Below are 18,950 nucleotides of genomic sequence, written 5' to 3'. Positions count from 1 at the left end.
AAAAGCTGAGATTAATTCTACCATTTTCTGACTCCTGAGTATTTGACTTTGCAGCCCTGACATATTTTTCTTTGCAAAAAAACCAAGAGTTCTGATAGCAACTATTTTCCTGAGAAAATTATTTATTGTCTCCTCACAGGTATCATTTTAGCAAAGGCTTTTTTATCTTTTCAAAGCTCATATTAAGTATTCCAAGTACAGCTGTAGCAACTGAGTATACAGGGAAATCTGACCTAAGTTGCCCTGTTAGAGGTTCCTGTGTAAATTTTGTCCTTTAGAACTTAACTTGGTTTTGGTAACAGAAATTAATTGGAAATCCATGTTTATAGCCATTAATTTCCAAATCTTACATAACTTGTGTAGGTATACAGTATCATGCGTGTGGAAGACACACATGCGGCAGAGATACCAATTTACTCTCTGACTTAATTAAAAACAAACAAACAACCCCCCTTAAAATTTTTCTGCAGAAAAACTTTGAAAGACTTGAAAAACATCATTTCTATTATAACCTCCATACTAAGCGATACCTACCTATTTCAGGAGACTGTCTTGTACAAGGTATAGAAAGGAAAGTGTAGGAAGCCTCACAGTAGACAGTTGCACACAAGAGAATGTTTCTTTTTAATTGCCAGTGGTTAATAGCTGGCTCAGATCCAGAAACATGAAGGAGTTTCTTTCTGTATTGTTTTTATGGTAATGTAGCTGTCAGTGATTTTGACAACCCCATTACTATAGTTGATGGAGATCTGGGGAATCCCATATATTAGAAAAAACGTGGAACATGAGCAATAGAGAATACAGTGTGGGGACATTTAAGCGGCTTTGCATGAAGCCAGCTTGGAGATAGTAAGACTTTCCAGACCGAGCTGGGTTTTGCAGAACTGCTCTGCTGCTCATTTACTTGGACTGAATGGTTCTGTGAGCTTTCTTAGATCTCAGAAGATGGGGGAACATGAAGTGAAGGTAATAGGGTAGTCAGTCCAAGACTTTGATTCTCCTTGTGAGCCCAGAATTTGTGCTAGCCACAGGTGGCTACGAGCAGAGTTGGTTGCTTTCTGTGGAATTCAACTCCTCTGGCCTCAGATAGAGCAGGTTGGTGCTGAAACATCCAGGCTAGCTCCAAATGCCCTTTTGCTGAGATGGCTCTTCGCTTCAGCTAGTATTACTAGGTATTATGAATGCCTGGAGGGGGCCATTCTAATTATCTGGGAACCCATGGCACAATTGAACACAGGCTGTATATACCATCCACAGATAACTGACTGTTGACTACAGTAGTCCAGATGGTACCTGAATGCTCATGAATTCCTGCTATGAATGGTGAGGAAATGCAACGGGAAGGCGATTAGGTCCCCTGTCATGGTAAACTCTTAAAAAGCACCACCGTATTTTGCAAAAATTAGTCCAGTGAATTTCATGCATATCTTTTCCTGAACTGAAGTTATGTGAACCCATGTGGAAAGGAAAACAAGCGTATATAGAGGAAATCACTAATTCTGGAGGTCCAGATGGACAGACTCAAGCCCACCTCTGCAGTCTGGCTGCCTTTTCAACCTGTTCATTGACTTGCTTTCTCTTCCCCTGTCTGTGCAGATACACTGCTATTGTAAGAAATGAAGTGATCCACTAACTTCAGTGGCAGCAAGCCTTATTTTCTTATCTTTTAACCTAGCTACACTCTTCCCTTTCCTACTCTCTTTCGCATTGTGAGAAGAGGCTACTTTTATTCCCAATTATCCTTGGAAAAATAAAATTCAGTATCACCTATGTGTAAGCGACATCCTGAGCTCATTTGACTTGATATAGTTACCACAAGATATCCATAAGCTCCATATTATATGCATCCTTCCAAAAACTGCTATCACAGGGAGACAGTTCCTTGTTCAATCAAAACCTAGGAAGTAATGTGCTGTCTTAGTCTCTCATTTCTGCTGGATCTTTGAAAGCTTTTCCTCTCCTGCTTTTTCCCTCTGCAAATACCTTCCTCTATAGTCATGACAACTAAAGAATAATCTATGTTTAAAACAAACAAACAATTAATATTAATCAAATATTTATGAGTATGCATGATGAATATTTATGAAAAATATCAGTGTCTACTGACGATGTAGGATAAGGATCAGCTCTAAATTCTGTGTGAAAATAAAAATATAGAGTAACTGTTAATTATGTGGCTACTATTATTAGGAACAATTACAGCTGAGAGAACTGTTCAAACTATTTATTCACTTGCAGACAGACTGACTGAAATTATTCATAATTTTGGCAAATTGTTTTGGCCAAGAGTAAACTAGAATTTTTTATTCCAAAATTTTCAGAAAAAAACAATTTTTTTCTTAAAAAAAGTTCAAATCACTTCTTTACATCATATGTGCTGAAGTGTAATTAAGAAAATACATATTTGACCTAGTTTTTTTTTTTTAGAGGCACATCAAAACAAATTTCTGGCTGATACAAATGCATATTCTCAGGAATTTTTGCTTTCTTATCAAGCTTAAAAAATATTACTAGAACTGAACATAGTTCATTAAATTAGAATATTTTATATAAAAGTCTATCTGTGGTATAGGATAATTCTAGTATTTCTGTGGGAAGAAGGCTTTCTTTTTTTCTTGTGTTTCTTTGCACTTCAAGATGCATCAAGAGCTCTTGAATACAACAGACTAGCATTTAATAACAATAGGCTAGCCTAGTTAAATTCAGACTTGAATTCCAGAGCATGTTTTTAATAGTGAAAAGAATTGAGTGTGAAACAATTTACCTAAGCATGCAACAGATTTTTCCTGTCTTGGGTGATATTGAGATGGGACATCTTTCTAAAAATATGCTTATGGTTACCCAGAAGCTGTAGGTGGAATACAAAATTTTTTTGCCCGTGATATATGGGAGGTCAGGCTAGATGAATGTGTGTGGTTTCTTTCTTTGCCCCTCGATATTAAAATCTAGGAATCTATGAATAGGAACAATTCAATCTCTGATCTAAGCTCTACTTTTTTGATTTTTTTCCCTGTCTAGATAGTAAAGCTGTCAATCAAGGACAATCTATTTTATTATTTATCTTTATCGAAGTAACATACAATCAGCTTGAGAAGATGGTCCCTGCATACATTGATATCAGTGTTAGTCACAAGTTCAAGTGGCCGGTTCTGGAACATTTTCTGGGGTGGAGATTGATAAGTAACTTCAATGCAATTGATGATGCTCTTTAAGGCCCTGAGGCAAAAATCTTTGACATCTATAGAAAGACAGCTGCTGAATTTATGGAGTTTCAGATCATAACTCAAATACATTATAATCAGACCTTAGAAACGTGGACTCAAGCAGGCTACTCCAGCCGCTTTTATCTCCTCTGGTAATGTGTTAGAGTACACCGGCACTGCCAGGGTGGTCAATGTTGTATGTCAGCTGAACCTTGCAGCAGACAAAACCTGCTGGACTCCTGAGATCTGGTATCCTTTTGGATTGCCAGGGCCAGCAGAGGACTGCCTTTGCACTGAGGAGTGTCGCTGTTTGAGAGGGACATCAGCTGTTTGGTCTTTCATGGCAATATAGTTGGGAGGACAGAGGCATGGATATGTGCTGGGCCAGGCATGGAGCAGTCAGAGCAGTGGGAGCTGGGTGTTCTGCATGGAAATCCTTGTTTGTTGCTGTGCTGCTGGAAGTGAATTGTGGGACCTTATCTCCAGCCTTAGCCTTGAGGAGGCACTTGGACAGCATAGGGGAGGTGACTTGCCAGCTGTTCTCAGTAGTTAATGAATGGAGAAAGACAGTAAAGTCGGGCCTGCACCCATCTCCTGCCCCATCCCCACCCCCACTCCATCTCTCCTTGCTCTGCTGCTTGTAGGGGCTGTAAGAGATGAAACACATGAAACACTATGGTGAGCCCAGAGGCCCTGACTTGACAGCTTTCTCATCAACCACTCTTGGAGCTAGGACAAGAGAGAGTTCCAGAATGTTACAGGGAGGGGTCTGATATCACTTCTCTTGATGTGACTGGTGTCTCAGTCAATCCTAGAGTTAGAGGGAGAGAAAGTGCCAGAAGTCCAGGGACTGGACCCTATAAATAAGGTCAAGCACAATATTTTGGGGATTCTCCATACCAAGCATCCCCATTGGCAGGTTTGATACTAGATCCAGGACTGGTGATGTTTCTTTCTCCCTCTCTTTCCTCACATAGCTGTGAAATAATGTAAGGCTTGCCTTGACTTCCTATAAAGCCACATAGCTTAGATAGGTGTATTTGCTGGACTGTTGATGCATACCTCGTATCTGTTTCATTTAAATCTGTTGCTGTTTGTTGCCCCCTGGTTGCATTGAGATTTCCTATCAAAGTTGACTGTTCATGTATGGACCTTGTGTGTTAATCACCTTCATCCACACTGAGGGGATCCACAAATCTGAGTCACTTTTCCATCTTTCCTGTCACTGATCACCACAACCCAGAACTGGGTGGGAGCTTGGTCTTGAGAAGGAATCTGGGATGTGACAACAGCTGTGCAGCTCTCGGCAAGTTGGAGAGCTTCTACTCAGCCATGTAATACTGTGGTCTGCTTGGAAAGTCAGGTTCTTGTAACCGTAAATGCACTACTAAGATAAGCAATGCAACAATACTTAATGGGTTTGGAGCTGAGTAGTATTAATGACTAATTAATTTTGTTAGTATCTATCTCTGACATTGGCTTTTTTTTTTCTTCACTAATTGCTAGGGAGCTGCCATTCATCAACTGTCTCATAGCCTGCACAGTTTACCACTTAATTGGGAGGGTGATGCACTCCTATGGTCCATACATGAGACGAAGAAAAGTATCTTGGTAGTTGTATACTCATTATATAGTGTATAAGCACTACTTGTACATGTCAAAACCAGCTCTTTGGTGTCCTCAGAAAATGGTCTCAAACACTAATAAAAAGTTTTCATGTTATCTTTCAACATAAGTTCAAAGAAGTCACTGGTGTCTGCATAAAAATAAGTTTCGTTGCAGAGTGATTGAATTTTAATAATCTCTTAGATTTTTAAGACTTCACTTCTAGTTTATTTCTGTTTTATTTTCTTTCTCTCCTTCCCTCCCTCTTTCAGCACTTTCCCTCTTAATCTCTTTCTTAGTAGGAGAAAACTTGCCTCTGGGGTACAAGCAGAAGCAGCAGAGAGCAGGAAGGATCAAGCTAAATTAGGATGTCTTGAAACACAGAAGGTCACAACCCCACATTTTTCTGAGAGCAAATTTCCTGCTATTGACCCCATAACACTAAGGAGGATTCAAATTGATTTAATTTTCAAACCCCCTTTCCACTTCCCCCCCACGTATTTCTTTTGCTTTCTAGACAACATATGTCAATGTCTTTTTAAGTTGTTGATGATTAACTGCGAACACTGCACTGCTAAAAACTCGCCGTGACATTTTTCAAAACCTTCAGAAGTGTAACTGATAAAGTGCACACTACAGCAAAGAACATGATCCTACTGCAGTTTTTTTGAAGTGAGAAACTTATTTTTCCTCTTTCCCTACTTGCTTCATTTCAAATGCATTTAAAATCCTCCTACATTATATGCATGCATTTATTAGAGTAGCATACGAAAAGAAGTATCAAATGACTGGGGTTTTGTTTATTTGTTTGTTTGTTATTTAATGGGGAGAAGGTATGTGTGTGAATTTGCAGAACAAGAGCATTTGAAGCAATAGCTTCTGTTGTGATGCTGAGATCTAGCCATGTTACTAACTTAACTTACTCAGACCAAAGGCATAAATTCTTCAGAATAAATCTACACAAGCCCTGTCAAGGTGGATATCCTCATATGGGTGGAAAGGCTAATAGAAATGTGAAAGGATAGTTAACCCTGCTTTCTTCTCACTCTGAGCTTTTCTGAATATTTCTCTCTATTGAATCTTTTTCTGTTGTTGTGGCTTTATTTATTTATTTAAAGGGGAAAGAAAATAAAGACTGTAAACGAAGGATAATAATTTATTTCCTTGCCATGCACATGCAATACATGTGGTACAAGGGAGTATACATGGGGATGATGGTCCTATGTAATGTTCTATGATCCTATATTTTGTACCTGTTGGAGTATTAGTATTATATATGCACAGGTGTTTTTTAGGGAGATTTTGTTTTGGTTTGATTTTGGTTTGTTTCATTTTCCTGATTCTAATGTGTCAATATGCCCTCTCCTTTGCTTTTATTTTTGAGTTGGGGATTTTTTTGCTTATTTTTGGGTTTGTGTTTTTTTATTTTTATTTTATTTTTTTAATTACTTTCTTTTGCTTTTTAACCTTCTTTCGCAGTAGACAAAGAAGGATTGCTGCTACCTGCTAAGGTAACAGCAATTTTATTTCCTCCTCTGTTTGATTCAGAGATAATCCAGATGATGGAGCTGTCAGAAATCTCCTGAGAAGGCTGTCATTGGGTCTCTGGCAGATCAGTTTGAACTAATGAAAAGAATTATAGGTGTGGTAGACTGTTGCAAGAGATGAGGAGCTATGGTTAATGCTACTGTAAAAGACTGGCAAGACTAGCTGAAGTGTGGTCTCTCTAAACTGAAATCTTAATCTGGCAAATTCTTAAAACCTAATGTTAACTTTATGCACCTGTGCAAGTCAGTAGGTATTCTTGCACAGTGTGAGGAGGTGAGTATCTGCATACAGCTTTGCAGTTGTGTTGTTACAACGAAAAGTCTTCAAAGCTTTCAAAGCTGTTTAGTTTTGATTGTTTGTTTTTTTAACTCTCCTGTCTGCAGTGCTGGTAAACTTTGGCTGGCATATGCTCCTTAAATGCTTGTTAGGAGTAGTCATCGTTATTGTCCAGGTAAGATTGTTGACTTTTCAAAGCTACAATTGGACTGATTAGCTGGGCCTTCTCTGCAGGTAGGTGAACTTAATTTCTACTCCGTGTACAGTACCCTGATATCTTGCTGCTCACTAATGGTCTGAGAAATTCCCATGCCCATTGCTGGGTATTTTTGAGGAGAATATAGAAAACAACAGGACCCTGTATTCCAGTGAAGCACTTCTGCAGCCAGAGGCATTTCGACTAAAAGGATCCACGGAATACCTGCAGGACTGCTGCTTCTCCTGCCCATCCTCCCTCCCCAGTATTCCCTTACACAGCTCAAGACACAAAAAAAAGTACCAGTGGTATGAGGACATTAATGTGGTAGAAACTAAATAGATGGTCAAGAAGAGACAGAGCTTTGGGAGAAAGGGAAAATGACTGCCATTTAGAGTGCTTTGTTGCTATTTCAGCAGCAGGTTCTGAATTTTCAGCTACTTCTAGGGGGGTTGCGGACATTTTGGTGTTGGTTTTTTTTTTGTGGGTTTTTTTGTTTGTTTGTTTGATTTTTATCTAACACTAGAAATAATTAATTAATAAAAAGTTTGGTCTCACTTTCACAGAGGAAAATAAATTAAAACTTATTGTTGAAGCCTATAGCTAAAAAGGCTACTAGGTCCATGGAAATAGAGAAAAGAGAGTAAGAATTTTAGAAAATTTTAAGTAAGCAAATTAGAAAATATTTATTTGGGATAACACAGAAGGAGGTATGTATAATCTACCCATTCTTATTTTCTTGACATCTCTTTGCTGAGACCCATTTTTTAGAGTGGAAAGGCACTGGAGGTAGAGGGAATGCCCTACAAAGCTCTTCTTCTAAAAAAAGATTAAAAAGAGCAAAATTTTTGTGGTTTTTTTTTCCCTTTTAAATAAAAAGAAATCCCACTGTACCAGTAATTAGCCTCCTGAATATATATGTTATTAAGCTGTCTGCATGCTTCTTAGGTGTCCAAAAGGGAAAGCACTGTGCTTTCATCCTCTTACCTAATGCAACAAATCCAAGGTGTGCACCAGTCACTTTTTAATGCACACCATGTTGAGGCTTAATGCTATTGTATTTGGTTTTTCTCAAGCTCCAGGCTGTTTGTACAAGAAAATGCTGCAGAACAGCCTTGGGAGCAAAAGTCACAGTCAGGGATTATGTTCAAACACTGAAGAAATTGTAAAAACTCTTTTGTTGTTTTCCTGGGTTTTTTTTGTTAATAAAGGACTGTTTTATTGGCTATACACTTTCAAGTAAATTTCTCAGCCATCATTAGAAAAGCTGGTTTCAGCCACCTACACATCTCAGAAGGAACAATAAACTAGGCTGAATTTTACGTGCTTTTCATATATCGCTGTGATGTCAAAGCAGCTGCTTATTCCTTAATGTGTCCTTCATTTTCTTACTGAAACAGGTTAAAGCAACCTTAATTCTTTTTTTTTTCTAGAAGTTGCAAGCTTTCTAATGCAGCAGATAGTCCACTCTTGAATAAAGCTTGGAAAAACATCTCTGATGTTTTCATGATCTTGTACATCAAAAATGGCTACTAAACACGGTCAGTGCTTCTAAAATGGAGGGAGGAGGGGAAGAAATTTCTCTGTGTAAAGATTAGGGAGGGATAGGAGATATATTTTCCATTATATCCCTGGACAGAAATGAAAAAGTGAAGGGTGAGAAATAAGAGCTAACTGAAAACTGGAAAATTTCAAAACAATATTTTCTCCATTAAGAAATTATTCTGTTTTGGAAAAAAAGACTGTGTTTCTTAAAGACCATTTTACCCTACTCTTTCAACCAGATCTGGAAAAGATACACTTCTCCAGTCTGGTGCACATGTGAAAATGCTATGGCTTCTGGTTTGAACATTTAGTATTCCTTTGGGCAGAGAAGAGAGGCTGGATAAAGAACAGAGTATTTGTTGTTCCTGACACGGCGGTTGGTCCATCTCCTGTTTGGCACAGAAAGAGTCCTTGGCTGAGAGAACACACAAAAACACATTACTGGGCACCTCTGTGTTGGCTGGCCAGAAGCCCGTTCACAATCCATATGCAAGGATTGCCACTGAATAGAGATGGGGAAGTGGGGACGCTCCTCCTCTGGGCAGAGAGATAAATGGCACTGACTCTTGTTCTTCTTATGTTTGCACGAGGATCAAGGTATGGCAATTTTGTCACACCTGGTAGCCTCTCTTCTTTGTTTTTTTAACCAGTTGTCCCTGTCCTGTCAAGAATTAGAGACTGAGTGATTAGGAGAGTGCAAAATGGATTGTTTGTAAGAGAAAGAGCTTGGGCTGTTGTTCTGTCTCTACTCCCTGGGTAATACTGCCTCTGTCTCTGCAGGGTGGTGTAATAAACAAACTTGTTGTGGTATTAGACACACTTTTATGCCAATCTTTCTTACTCATTATTATAATCATCATGCTATTGTTATATCCTGAAAGTAAGTAAATTTAATCAACTCAAAAATACCTGTTAGCTTAACTAAAATCATGCTGTGAACATGGTTTAAATGTGTACCACTGTAAATGCTTTTGCCTGATCGTTAACTCCCAGAACCCCATGGGAAAATTTTGTAGGATTATGCTCTAAGAGATTATAAATAAAGAAAACAATGGTCTCACTGGTGTATTTATACTCTGCACACTGTATTATTTATGAAATATATTAGCAGCCTTATGCTGATAGGTTCACCTGGGGGATTTTGAAGGAATGAGTATTAACCACCTTATGAGACTTAGCATTTAGGATGGTAGTTAGATATTTGCCTTTCCCCCACCTTCATTCAATCCTGTAGAAGCACAGTTTTCCAGTTACAGGAAGGCCTTAGGATGGGGACATATGTGTGAGTGCCTGTGTGGCTACTTATTGTGAACACATTAAATTAATGAGTAATTTCTTGCCTGAATGAAACCATATTCAAGAAAAAAGTATCTGCTACGTGTCTCTTCCATGGGAGGAATGACTTATATCAGCATTCCTATATAAATATTAATGTCTGATGTGTTTACTATCAAGCAAGAGTCTGCTAAATGAAGTCTTATCTGCCTTATTTTTTTTTTCTCCAGGTTGCAGTTATTGTTATTTACTTTTTTCTGACTATGAAGTGACAACAAAGTTGAGACTTTTGAACTATGGTGAACATCTTTATTTCATATGCTCATAATTCTTGAACTCCTTGTCTGATTTACTGCAGATTTGGTAAAAAAAACCCTAACTCAGCTTGAGACCTAGGCTACAAATCTTGAGGCCAATATGATTTGTGAATCTGGAATTTAGAACTGGGGGTAGGAGCCAAATTTTGTGTTATAATGGAAATCTGTGTTGTAGCCTTAATCAAGGGGAGTCTTTCTGTTTCTTAATGTATCTTTTCCAGTCCTTCATGCCTCAAAATACACACATATGAGTAACAAATCTTTTTTTTATCTTATACCTATTTAAAGATTCTCAAGTGAAGTGAAGTGAACTACAACTGATTTCACTATTTTCACTGTGTGCTTAATAGTCTGAGGAATACTGTATAGTCATGATGTGCTACCACTCTGTGTTTTGCCGCAGTCCCATCCTTACAGCAAACAGAACACCTTTAAGAAGGGATGTCAATATACCCTGAATTGTCGCTTGCATAAAGCCATGTGAAAGCCCCCAGCAGAAATACTTTTCTTACACTGTCTGGTAAAGCAGAGCTGTAGGGGGGAGGCTGATGTGGAGAGATTCAACATGAATCTTTTCACTGTTTCACAGGAAATTATTTCTTCCTTGCTGAGTTACAGCCATTTTGTTCAAATCTTGCAGTTCGTATTCTGTCATTTTATTAGCCTTTCTTGGGCATGTTAGCTTCCACCTTAACACAGTAGCTTTTATAAGTGAGATGAATAGTTCACTGCTTGGTTGTTGTGTCCTGGGGCATCTTCTAAATATAATTATCAAATGTGAATGTAATGGCTTTCTATTTTTTCTGCACCGCGTCCATAGAATGATTATTTCAGCACAGGGTACTGTATTGGTTTATTACAACGTTGGATGTCAGTCTTCTGTTTGAGATCTGGAACCACTTATTTTTCTAATAAAATATTCTACACTATTTGCAACTTCAATATTCTCAGCTTTAGTAATGAACGGAAAACACAATCAAAACACGAGTGTTTCAATATATCTAACTCATTCCAGTCATTATCAGAATGTGGGGAGATAGGGAAGGACAATTTTACCCTGGAGAAATCAATGTAACCTATACACAGGGTAGAATTAAGTAATAAAGAGAAAGTAGATGTACATGATATTTGATTTCTAGATAGATGGTGAATGTGTGTAGCTCTCTCATCTGTCCAGAAACAAAATGCTTTACCAATGGGTAATGTTTTACTGCTATTCCCATGTGGGTTTTCTGCATGATTCTTTCTTCACATAAAATAAATCTCCTTTATGGAATTTAAAACTTTTCACATAGTTTTATTAGGATCTTACTTTTTTTTGTTTGTTTTTTTGTTAAGTCTGCTGATTATTCATCATAGAAGACTTCTTCCAGAATTCTCAGAGGAGTCCAAGGTAGCTAGGTACCTCAATCTCACTGGCTTTCAGTAAGAATGAGATATTGATCTCTGTAACTTGCTTTGAAAGCGGGAGTTTTTTTCATTATTTAATTCAAAATGAGATTTATTACGCTGAGAATATGCAAGCATTGCTCACAAAATAATCTTTTCACAGGAAACTCATCTAAAGGGAGCTAGTCATGGTAGGAATATTTCATCCCTTCCAGTTTGGAGTTTAAACCTACATATAGTTAATCAGCAAATCCACCTAGTAGAAAATCATAGCCCTGAAAAAGAAACAACCACTAAAGGATGTATGGAGGTGAAGAGACTTAAAAAAGAGCGCTTCATCTTTCCTTCCACTTATAAAATACTTGTTTAGTTTGTTTTTCTGGTTCAAGAGATAAACAGAATGGTTTGGTTTCTATGCTGCAAAGAACTATTTTGGTAGGAACTGCCTACATCTAAGATGCTTTATTTTCAATGGCTTATTTATGTATCCCTATTGTTCATTTTTCAGGAATGTCCCTAGTTCCTTAAATGGCACAATAGAAGCCTCTGTGTTGACAGGAAGCCTTTTTCAAAGGTTAATTATTTTATGAGAAAAGAAATTACTCCTATATTGCCTGTTAACCTTTGTTTTTTCTTTCTATTTCTTTTCTTTTCTTTCTTTCTTTTTTTTTTTTTAATTATTTCCTTCAGTTATGTGACTACTTGGGAGTCACAAGAGCTTTTTTCACTTTTAATTTAGCTTATCTCTTAAATATTTTTCTCAGTTCTGAAACTTATCTTGTTAATCTTGTTTGTTCTAGAGAGAATAGATTAAACTCCTTTAACTGTCCACTTTATTAAATTCCTGGTATAATTTATTAGTCTAAGAAAATCAGACAAGTAGGAAGTTTAATTGCTTAAAAGTGCATAACCTATTGCTACTGGAGACTTTCTCATAAATGTGTGTTACATTTATGAAAGATAATTAAAATTAAAATTGTTTTCTATTAATTAGATTTTCATAATGAGTATTTTTCACTGCCAAAATAATTAAGTTTTCAAATGATACACTTTTATTTAAAAATACTAGCCATATGAGTTCCTTAACTTCTCCTCAGAAAAGGAATATCTGATTATGTTTCAGTTTAATGTGCCTCCATTTTCACCATCCTCGGTAAGATGGAAAAGCATGCTGATTTCCATTGTATAGGTGAGAGATGGAGACAAGGTGACATGAAAGAAGGTATTCAGTCTACCTCCTTGGTGCTATTACAAGTGTTTCACTAGGATCCAAACTTCCTGAAATTAGGATGTAAATTCTCTCACTAGCTACTGAAATAGGATCTTGGGGCTCCTGTAGCCTCCAAAATGGGGGTCCCAGACACCTAAACAGAATGAATATCTTCATTGTCCAAGATAGCCCACAAAGTCTTTAGCTGATCAAAAAAAAATACTTCTACAAATTTGGTCAAAAGGCTTTTTATGGCACTCCAGTCTGGTGCAACTTTGGCAGTTCTCAGTGGTTTGTCTAGAAGGCTACAATCATGGGCTTTCAAGAGCGTTAGTTACACCCTGTTATAGAAAGCTGGAAAGGACCTCCTGGTACCTGACTTGCATTTTGAAGGCAGGCATTGTACCAATTTCAAAGGCATATTCTACCTTTTGTTTCACACTGAGCCATGAACATGCTGGGATCTGACTTTAGGGAGTTGTGTTAGCAGATATGATTAAGAAAACTGACAGTGTACACATCAGCACTGAATCTCTATATTTGACTCAAACAGACCCTGATAATTGGAAATACTTATCTTGACATCAGATTTAGTAATTCAAGTGTTTGTTGTTCACGATCCCCTATCTTCTCCAGCATTATTTGGCACAGATTATTTTTACAGTTGTTGTCCCTGGCAGTAAGACAACAGCAGAATTCTAGGTGAACATGCTGCACAATCAAGGGCTAATATACATTCATTTACAAAAGCTGGAGCTCCACTGAAAAACAGACCTTGTTGCAGTTGATTTGGGTTGGAGGAGCTTTTATTTGCCTTTCGCTTTTCCCTCTTTATGCCATATTGTGGTGGTGGTAGATTATTGGGTTTTATTCTACAATTCCATGGCCAAATGAATGTTCAGTGGTAATTTTTTTTGTTTTGTTTTGATATTTTTATACTTTTTCCTTTCACTGAATATTAAAATGTGTATTTTGACTTTAATTACCCACCTCTTGTTACTAACAATTACACAAACTTTGTGAATACCTGCACTGAATTCTGAAGGCAGCATAGCTCCAGAAAGCTAAGAGAAGTAGATGAACATTGACCAAAAGAAATTAAAAAAAAAAAAGTAAAAGCATGTAAGCACAGCTTAGAATCTGTTTAATTTATGTGCTAGTTATGAACTAGATGCCATTATCATGATCTTATTATTATTAATAACTAAGCAGTAACCATTGTAGGACTTGGTTTTATAAAGGATGAGGGTGAAGGATGAATGACTTCAAACATCGAATAAGCAGTATACCTATTTTCTGGGAGGAAAATTTGTATGATTCTAACGTAAAATTCACTACAAAATATATGGTTTATACTGTGTAAGCCTCAAATTAAGCGATTAAGTACAATTCACTCAGTAATGTATGAATTCAGTAAAATGCATACTGAAAGCCTAACTTTCAGTATTTAACCTTTGAATTTATTCAAACAAGATGAGTAGGACTTTTAATTGGCTTTTGACATTTGAGCAAATTTTGCATAGTGATGGGCTGCAAAACCTGTAGACAGGAGAATCATGAATGTATTCAGATGCTCAAAATGAAATCTACAGGGGTTTTTGTGAACCCATACAAGAACAGATACTGCTTTGACAGTTTTCTTTCTTATTTCTGTTACTTCCAGGCTCCAATGGAGTTGTGATAGAGTTACGTTTTCTTACAAGAAGAAGAGTAACGATTAAAGGAGGTGAAGAGTCTGACAGCTTTCTTCAGTCTTAGATTTTGAAAAACCTTCTCGTCTTGATCCCCAAAATAGAGATTCTTCCTCCTACATGCCTCATTTTTCTGTGTGTAGCTTTCATTGCAAATTGTGTCTGTTCACCTCAAGTTTGGGTATGACTGTTGCTTGTTTTCTTTCCCTCCTCTAGAAAAAAATTCTTAAGATCTGTACTGCTGCCCACTGTTTCAACAATTGAGTGTTTGTGTGACTACACTTGCCAAAATCCTTTTGATTCGGATCTCCACTCCCTACATTGTGTTGTTGTCTGGTTTTGCCTTCCAGTTGATATTCTTATTGTTCCTGTTTGCTATTGTAATACTACCTTAAACACAATACAAGAGCACTTCACAAAACTCACCCCCATCAAGAAAGGACAGAGCAGATCTTTATTCTGTGAGACCATATGCCTCTTGGAGAAAAGATAACTGTTGGGAATGTTTTTGCAAGAGCTGGTGCATTTGGAAGCTTATTAGAGGAGAACACAAATGCCCAACTCATTTCTCTTTTTCAGGTTTTTTTTTTTCTCAGAGAAAAAGATTTTAATATAACTGTCTGAGCCAGCACAGTATCTTCTAAAGGATCAGGGTTTCATAAAAGTACAGTAACAGCTGTCAGAAAACTGAGTTTGCTACTCAGTAGAATGCTATGCAGTCCAGTACATAATTAGCATCATATTCCCTATCTGAAAAAGAGAGATGAATAAAACAGGTTGCCACATTTTCAAAAGAGCTTCAACACAGCTTGTGATATTCTGCTTACAGTTTTGCACATGCAGTCACTTTGTCCATGATTTTACTCCTTGCCAGAGTTTGTGCCAGGGTGTTGCAGCTATCAGAGTTGCTTCTTACAAATTCTCTTTGCATGGTATGATTTGGCCTTTCTGCAAATGAAATCAGTCTTGTGTGACCAAGGGCTTTTTTTTTCCTTTCTAGCCCTAAAGGCTAATGTGTTGTACTTGAGAGATGTGTGGAATGGCTCAGCAACTCTTAATTCTGGCTAGAGTTGATGAACACCTAGGATTTACTCCAGCTGTGGGCATTGGCTACAGGTGTTCACAAAGTTTTCAAACCCCAGCTTCTAATCTGTGGAACTCCTTGGTTAGAGGTGTTATCATGATAATGCTGCTTATCATGGAAAACAGAGGAAAACAGTTGGTTTTAATATTCCTGCAAGGCAAAGTAGCTTCCAAGGCACAGTGCCTATCATTTATTCCATTCAATGTGTTGTGGAAATATCCTGATAAATGTATCTTCAATTTTGCCCGCTCGACAACGAGTTGTAAGGTTACAGGTTTCAATGGGTGGGTGACACAAAGTGGAGGGAGGGTTATGTTGAGCCACAAATTCCGTAGACACTTCTCATGTTGCAGTAATATTAAAACTTGTTGCCTCATTGGCAAATTCTCTGGAAAATACTTGCTTCCACAAATGCCACTAGAAGTGGTTGTTCTTCATGAACTTTTTCACAAGATGGGAACAAAGAAAGGACAATAGTCTGTAAATGAGAGAGTGCACTGCCTACAGATTCAGTGACTGGCCAAACAGACTTCTTCAGAAAGTAGAAATCATGATGATTTTCCCTCTGTTTTTTTTTTAACCAAGTCTAACAAATAGGTTATCTGTAACATACAATATTTGATTTTTCTCATTTTTGTACTTGTATTTTAGTTCATTTTTCTATGCTGTTGGGATAGCTTTTCTCTTCCAGCTCTACAGATACAGCCAGGAAGGAGGCCCAGAGGACAGAAGAAAAAGTTCAAGGGAGTCACTGGGGGCCAAACTCTCAGCTGACCTGAGCTGTGCCTGACTCCATTGAACTAAAGAAAATGGCACAAGGAATTGAGCATACTAGAAGCTAGATCTTAGTAAAGTTATCGTCTTCTACTAACGCTTATCTCTGCTAAATCTGTATGATACCGTAGGAAAAATCATTTCAACCTCTTTCTAACTGAGCCCCTGATGTAGCCATTTTTCGATGTCACTTACACACCTACAGGGTGGTGGTGAAGTGTCTGCAGGGGGTTTAGCTATTGAAAAGGGATTGCTACAGGGTTATGGCCTCACCTTGAGGAGCACTGTGGTCTTCCTTCAGTGCCGACATTGAACTGGAGTTGTCCAGGGAACTTTTGAAAGTGCTTCCTGGACTTCCCTCCTTTAAAAGGACTCTTAGTCCTTCTGACTCTAGCCTTCTAAGATTTCTAGGAAATAACCCATTTTATTTGCTCAATGGCAGGCTCCCCACCGTTCCTTTCCTCTCCAGTCTGAGAGAGTCCTGTATGCCTTCCACTGTCCATGACTTGCTCTGAGCATTTGCCATTATTGTCTGAACGTTTGATCTGTCAGGTTATACCAATGTTACCAGAGCTCTAGAGAATACACATGCAACTGCATCAAAAAGCAATTTGAGGAGAGTGAGTCCATTGGTGCACACACAACTGGAACAGCTGGTAAAGTGCTCTGCTGTCATTCTGCATTGTCTGATTTTGCCTCTTTCTCCCCTTGTGATAATGAATTGTGTTCTATTACTGTACCCATCCCTTAACCTGGGCTGTTTAACCTGGGCTGTTGTCTCTTCAACATTACTTAGAAGCTTGACTGAGTTTGGAAAGGGAATCAAAAGAGGTGGTTTTAACACTTCCTGTTGCTTAGGTCTGCTACACTGATGTATCGTATTACATCATTGCACAATTTGTTATCCCATCTCTCCAATTAAGGAGTGGAGAGTTAAATAAAGCTTGAGGAGGTAGTGGTAACACAGGGAACTTAAATTTTCCAGTCAGGTTTACACCTGGTGTAAGGGGTCCCTTAAGCAAGTCACCTATGCAACATTAGAATATTGTCACATCAGAAAAGAGACCTCAGAATGAGATACGGTGCGCAGTTTTAGATATCGTACTTGCAGAAAGAGGTGGTCCAATGTAAGAGATTCCAGATGTGTGTGATCAAAGACAGAATGTGTGGGGAGTAGTTCAGTCAAGAGAAGGAAGGGCTGGGACAGAAAACACCTGCTTATATGACACACACACAGAAAAAAATAGTGAACAAGTATTGATATAAACAGAAAGGGAATAAACTGTTCTGTGTCTAGTGTGTCAGAAATGAGACGTTAGTTTTCAGCAAGTGAAATTAAGACTATATATTGGTAAAGACTAGTATATGGTCAGGATAGTTAAGCATCAGAATTAGTTTTCTGGAAAGAGGGGTGAATCTTCACTAGTGGTCTTTATGGGCGGATTAGACAAACATTTGACAGTAAAGAAATAATCAGTTTGTAACTGATTTTGCTTTGGGGTAGGAGGGTGGAGTAAAGGACTTCTTGTGGTACATTTCTGCCTTTTTTATATTTTTTTTCATGCTCAGAACAGAAGGCGTTGATGAGACAGAGTGTATGCATCCAGAGAAAGAATTTTCTCTCCAAGACCTATAAAGTGTTAGCTGTCCCTTAGTCTCTTTGCATGCAAATGATGGACTTTAATTTACGGGTACCACATGTAGAGTGTGTTTGTAGTGGACAGCATTTCAGAGGTGTTTCACTGAAAGATGAATGCTTTTCCATGCCAATAAGCTTCAGAAACTGCTTGTTGCACTGCTTGCAGCACATTCCAACTTTGAACTGCTGAGGTCTACATAAATGTAGGTTATCCATACAGCCGTGCAGAAAATCTCTAAGATGAGTTCTGCATTAATAGCAAGAAAGGGTGAGTCAGTCAGCTAATTTAATGATCTGGCCTGTAATTTGAATCCATTGAAAGTTGTCTGTAAGCACCTCTGAGAATAGAGATCAAGCATGACCTTGACTTTTAGTAGTATGAATTAAATCATCTTGTAATATTTCTGACACTCACTGTTGTCACACAAACAGTTCAGATTAGCAGAACAGCACAGTTGTCATCTTGTAGCACACTTAAGGTTCCCTTCAGTGTAGTCTTTCATTTCTTTTAAAGGAGGCTTTTAATACTGTGTTTGATTTCCCGCATTAGAGCACCCTCTTAACAATGTTAAAGCTCACACAAGGGCAATGTGTTTCAGATGTGTTACTGTACTTGCATGAGGACCTCCCTTTTTATTCTATTACATAAAGATGATTTCTGGTTATAATGGATAACAAGTCACCTTGACACTAAGGCGGTACCCAGTCAAATACAGTCAGATCTACAGTACTGTGTTCAAATACAAAATATAAAAAGCCTTGTCTCTTTCTCCATGTCATAATGTTTGTTATTTATCCCCTGACCCTTAGACACGGTGGATGTTTATCAATGGGTTATATTGTTCCTGTAGCTACTTAGGTTAAACCCAACCTCCTTGCTTCCCACTGCCAGTTCTTTGATGTAAATTATTTTTGTCAAGACAATAATGTTTATTTTTCTGTATTTTTCTCAGCATTTTTTTCTTTTTTTTTTCTATTAGATTGGAAGGGAGCTTGCAATGCTTTGGCTTTTCTTTATTGATGGTCTTTTAGCCATTCACTTTCAGAGCAAAGAAATCTGAACAAATAGAAATAAGAAACAGAGCCTACTCCTCCTATAGAAGTAAAGGCTATTTCCTCTTTGTGAAACAAAAGGGCAGAGAATTAGGAAAGATGAAATTTATGGACACTGAATGCATGCCATTTTTTTTCAGGATAA

The 18,950-nt window shown here is 37.8% G+C and overlaps 1 long non-coding RNA gene across 1 annotated transcript in view; it reads left to right on the top strand.

The window, feature by feature from the left end:
• LOC128851516 (uncharacterized) overlaps positions 1–14,560 on the top strand; it is a 143,907-nt gene extending 129,347 nt beyond the window's left edge. The window contains exon 4 of the long non-coding RNA XR_008448884.1: positions 14,228–14,560. This is a non-coding gene — a long non-coding RNA (uncharacterized LOC128851516). The remainder of the gene's footprint in view (positions 1–14,227) is intronic.
• The last annotated feature ends 4,390 nt before the right edge of the window (positions 14,561–18,950 follow it).

The sequence above is a fragment of the Cuculus canorus genome, chromosome 2 (assembly GCF_017976375.1).
Source record: "Cuculus canorus isolate bCucCan1 chromosome 2, bCucCan1.pri, whole genome shotgun sequence".
NCBI lineage: Eukaryota > Metazoa > Chordata > Aves > Cuculiformes > Cuculidae > Cuculus > Cuculus canorus.
Note: the sequence above shows the minus strand (reverse complement) of the source record. Positions and strands in the feature narration are given on the sequence as shown.